We start from the raw sequence: 6008 nt of genomic DNA, 5'->3' as shown, positions 1-6008 counted from the left end.
TTTCTGCAGCACATTGTGTATAAACCTTGGTCTCTTAATGGTCTGCTTGATCCATCATTCTTGTTAATTGGAGAGCAACTTTTAGTTTGCAAATTAATATTCTGAGCAACACATTGTGTATAAACATTGTTCTATTAATCATTCTTGTTAATTAAAGAGCAACTGTTAGTTTTCAAATTCGCATCAAGCCTTCTTTTCCTCTTCTTTAAAACACGCGTTTACCTGTCCTCCAATGAATGGCGTATGAGAAATGTAGTTCTGAGATGTAAGAGAGTAGAAATCCTCCAATAAATTGAATTGTCTTCAAGTGGTTTAGGGTTGATCTTCACAAATTAACAAATTAACTCCCTCCTTTTAGATAAACTAAATGCGTACTTGTTCAATGAGATGCTGTCCTCTGGCATAGAAAGAAATTTTGGATATTGCAGCTTTCATATACATAATTGGACTCTTTTTAATTTGACATCTCCGACTTTCTCATGCAATGCAATATGGAACTAGGTAGATTTCCATCCATTTATTCTGAGCGAATTTTATATAATTATTCTGAGCGACTTTTATATTTTTAAAAGCTTCAGACTTCAGTTAGTATTCCGTCCTTTATTTTTATATTCTCGCATTCCGGAAATTCTTAAAAACGCGTTGAAATAACTTTATTCATACATAGTATATCCAAATTGGTCGGTTAGAGGATAATGGATAGTCTATCCAAATTGGCCCGTCAGAGGATAATACATAGGATATCCAAATTGGCCCGTGAGAGGATAATACTGCTCTTCTCAATCATACAGTATTTATATTTATTTTCCTTAATTCCATTAAAATATTTTTATATTTATGTCCTTGAGGTCCGATCATTAATCCCGCTAAAATATTTTTATCAATTGCAATATCATGAATTTTTTAATATTTTTATCAATTGCATTATCATGAATTTTTTAATTTGACACCTTAAATTTATGATTTAATTTCTATATTTATAATATATATGTTTAATTAGGATTAAACTAAATGTATTTCTTTTAGTTTTAATTTTAGATGATTTAATCATTTATTAACAAATAAAATTCATAAGACTCATGATCTGTATATATATGTTCCTTTAATCAAATTGAAAATAATAATAAATAGAAGACACTCGTACACATATTAATGGATGAGAACAACCACTAAACAATTATTATATTCTAAAAAAATAAATCTAATATCACTTCCAAAAATAAGTCAAAACTTAATAAATTGAAGCACTCGTATCAAATTACTTTACAATCCCTATAAAATAAAGAAATCAATCTAATATCACATCCAAAAATTAATGGAAAATATAAATATGATACTAGATCAAAATCAAAATAATTTATAATGTTTAATTCATTGACCTAATTAAGTAGAAGTCAACATAAACACTTGGCATTACTTTTGGAAATTTTTTGTATCTTTCCAGAATTTTTAAAAGTAAAATCAATATTGCTACTCATGGAAAAATAAGTAAAATGAATATTGCTACACATGGAAATACAAATATATATTAGAAAGACAAAAGTATTGAAATATAATTCATACTCACAGTTTTTAAGAGTGTCTAAGCTCGTGAAGTGAGGCTATAATAAATAATTTGCCATTGTTTGTTTTCTTTTCTCACAAAGAAACATATCTTTTTAATTTGGCATGCCAGACATTTCTCATGGAATGTTATATGGAATTATGTTGATTTAGATTTTTTGTGTTTTTAAAAGCCATTGTTAATAATCTGTCTTAGATTTTTATATATGTTTGCATTCTCAAATTTCTTAAAAACGCCTTGAAATGACTTTTCTCATAAGGAATTGTAATTGGCAACTTCATAGAGGTTCAGAAAGTGGAGGATCGCCAAACCGACCAGTCAAAAAATATTATTCTTCCTCTCAATAATAAAGTATGTTTCTTAAATTTAGACCATTAATTATGTGAAAATATTTTTATTAATTTTATTATAATGAGTCCGAAGGATCTTGGATAGATGGTTACTCTTTTTCTCAATAATACAATATGTTGTTTAAACTCTGACCATTAATTATATTAAAATATTTTTATTAATTTCATTATAATGAGTTCACTTGGTCTTGGGTCTTGGATAGATGGTGATCGGTGCTCTATTTAGGCATCCTTGATGCCAAGTCACCATTCAATTATTTGTCCCAATAAGTTGATATATTGGACACGATGAAAATGTAGTCCACAACCTTACAAAAAGAAAAAAAAAATATCATTAAGTAGTAAGTGTTTTAGAGTCTAGACCTTAAATAACTATATTATATTTGCTTATCTACCATAAAAATAAATCTATTTCTTTTCATTTCCTTTTAATTAAAATGGATTATTTATAATAGTCACCTATTGATAAATAAGATTCATTATTTGTATATGTGTTCGTTAAATCCAAATATAGATTAATGTCAATCATTCATTCAAGAACTCACACAAATAATGGAGACATTCAAAGCACTTGATGAAAACAACCACCTTGAAATTGCTATAGCATAATGAAGAAAATATAATATCACTTTAAAAAATAAGTGAAAAAGGAAATAAAATTGGTATTAGATAAAAATCAAAATTCAAAAAAGTTTACAATATTTAAAAGCAAGTATACTTATGAGCAAAAGAAAAGATAAAAATTTGTCATTGCTTATATATATATGGAAAAAATTTGTATTTTTCCATAATTGATAAAAGAGACTTATTTCATAATTGTTACTTATCAAAATGATATTAGTATTACTCATAAGGAAAAATAAATATTTGTTATAAGGAAATGAAAGGTTAAATGTGATTAACACTCGTAATTTCTAAGAGTATCTATATTTGTGAAGTGTGGCTAAACAATTTTCCATTGTTGGTTTTCTTTTCACATGAAAAAAACATTATTCACGAAATAATAATAAAAAGGTACATCACATAATTCTTTAAAACCCTTTGGGTCTTCAAGAAAGACAATAGAAATTAGATATATTCCACTATATACTCTTAGAACTAGAGGATAAAAGACTCAAAAAACTAGGTTGAAATGATGCTCTTATAGTGAAAAGAATATATCTTGGAAGGCTCATCTTGAATCTTGTTATTACAACTCTATCATATTCATAAATCTTGCATGACTTTCACATCCTTACTTTATAGGTGATTGGCATCCATATTATCCTCCCTCATAACATGCTTACACAAACATAACTATATTTAGAAATCCATCAAACCCATATTTTTTTAGAACGAATCTATACAACTTGAGATTCATTTCTACCATTCATCTCATTATAAATACACAATATATTGAACACTAGATACTACATTATGTCTAGTTGTTAACTCAAAATAATTATTTTATTTCTTAGCCTTGCATTGTTATTGGTATATCTTGACATTCCACACTCTCGAGGGAATCATAAATTGCCTTATGTATTTTTATTCGCCCCCTTTAATACTTACTAAGAACCTTCAATTATATTCGGCGAGGAATGAACAGCTAGGGTTTACAGTCGTTAACAGGCATTGAACTCCATGGAAGGGCGCAAAGGAGGGAGCTCCACTCCCTCCTACAAGCAGTTTGTAGCCAGCCGAGGTAAGAAGCCAATAGAAGAGGTCAGAGGTATTGCTGAAGTAGCGAAAGAAAGCATGGAAGAAGAGCAAGAGGGAATTACAGCAAAGGGGAATAATAGCACAAAAGACAAGGAGGAAGACGACAAGGAACAAGGGAAAAAACCAAGGCACAAAAGGGCCCATGTAAACACAGAACTGAAGTCAGACCCATAGTAGTTCTGAATGATACTGCTTTGCAGGCACACACGGACCACATGCAGACATATGCTATCATTTGTAAATTCATGGGAGTATGGCCCACTCAAAAAAGCATTATAGACATGGATTAAATACCATTGGAAACCAAAAGGAAGCATTGACCTACATCTTGGGTCAAAGGGATTCTTCACTGTGGTCTTCACAAATATTGAGGATAAAGACAGAGTGTTTGAAGGGGGTCCCTACTTCTTCACCGCCGCTGGCCTCTATATGAGGCCATGGATGAAATTTGTCCCAGAGCGGGAGACATTCACTTCGGTTCCAGTTTGGGTAAGGATTTACTCCCTTCTTCTTGATTATTGGAAAACAAAGTCGTTAACAGCCATAGGAAATAAATTAGGACGTTTTTTCAAAGCCTATGAAGCCACCAGAAGGGGAAAATACACTTCTTTTGCAAGAATTTGTGTGGAAATGGATCCATTCGGAGCCCTATCGGATGAGGTTATCTTTGAAGTTTTTGATGAAGAATGGGTTCAAACAGTTGATTATGAGCATATTCCATTTAGATGTCACAGATGCCATGAGCATGGAAACCTTCTCAAGGATTGCCCTCTGAGCAAAGAAGAGAATAAGAGCAAAGCTACCACTATGAAAGATACTAAAAGCTTTCATAGAGTGAACCATAGAGGAAAAGGGGGCATAAGGGGACTTAAGAAATATCAAGCAGAAGGGCCTTAGGCCAGCCTGAACAGGTACCAAGTGCTCGAGGAAGATGAAGAGGGAAAAAGAGCAGATCAGGGAATGGAGGGAAGTCCAGAGGAGAATGAGAAAGAGGAAGACAAGGAGCAAACAAAGGATAATAATAAATAGAAAGAGGCTATGATGTGTGATGTAGAACTGGATATGGACCAGGAAATGACCCAGAGTGAGATGGAAATGGATGACCATGAACTATAGGAGATTCTTGAGAGAGAAAACCTAGATTTTGAAGGGTTCTTGAAACAAGGAACCATGGGAGGGATAGACTCATTACCTCAAGAGGAGTTCACTAGAGTACAACAACTGTACTTATGGAAAATCTAGACTACAGGGATGGACATGCAAAGTAACACTGCAAGACATGGTAGCGAAGGAGTGAAAACTATGAAAAACACACCAGGATTAGCACCTAGATGCCCAGGAAAGAAGAGAGGCAAAAAAAAGCAGAATGAGTTGTTGATGGAATGTGGACAGCTAATAATATATTTAGGTAAGATGATAGACCTGACCAGTTACTCCTTCACAAATCTTTAATGATGAAGTTCACTTCTTGGAATATCAGGGGTCTAAGTAGTAAAAGGAAACAAAGATTAATTAGTAATAGAATGAAACAAGAAGCTCCGAATATGATGTTTATCCAGGAAACTAAATGTTCCATTCAGAAAAATAAAGAAATATATAGCAAATGGCTCAATCGTTTTGAGTTTTTAGAAGTCAAGGCAGAAAATATAGCAGGAGGCATTCTTACTCTTTGGAATCCCCAAAATATTGGTATAATAGATGCTGAGGCTTCTAGAAATTATTTATCACTAGTTATTCAACCTGTGGGGGATAGGGAGATATATCTGGTCACAAATGTTTATGGACCTCAGAGAATGGATGATAAACTCATGTTTATAGATTCTCTAGTGGATCTCAGAGTGAGATATGTAGATATACCATGGATCTTGGGTGGTGATTTCAACATGATCAAATCACTATCAGAGAAAAAAAGGGGTACCAGAGCATTAAACACAGACTCCTTAGCCTTTTCAGCTTTTATGGATTTTATGAAGCTAGTTGACATTGTTTCGAGTGATGGTCTCTTTACTTGGAACAATAAAAGAGGAGGAGAATCTCTAGTTGCATCAAAGTTAGACAGATTCATCATCTCAGAGGGCCTTATACTCAATGATAAGAAAATAGCAGCGAGTATTCTCCCTTTTGAAGGATCAGATCATTGGCCGGTCGAACTCGAGGTCAAAGGCATAGGTGCCTCAAGGAATAGGCCTTTCAGATTTGAAAATATATGGCTCTCCCATCTAGATTTCATCAACAACATTTCAGGTTGGTGGTCTGAATATTTACACATTCAGGGTACAAGTATGTTCCTTCTTCACAAAATATTAAAACATATCAAGTGCAAGCTAAAAGATTGGAACAGGAATGAATTTGGTAATATTTTTGAAGGGAAAAAAGTTGTTGAAAACAAATTG

Source organism: Pinus tabuliformis, chromosome 3_2 (genome assembly GCF_031772625.1).
Source record: "Pinus tabuliformis cultivar Carrire ecotype Pingquan chromosome 3_2, CPIR1, whole genome shotgun sequence".
Classification (NCBI taxonomy): domain Eukaryota; kingdom Viridiplantae; phylum Streptophyta; class Pinopsida; order Pinales; family Pinaceae; genus Pinus; species Pinus tabuliformis.
Note: the sequence above shows the minus strand (reverse complement) of the source record.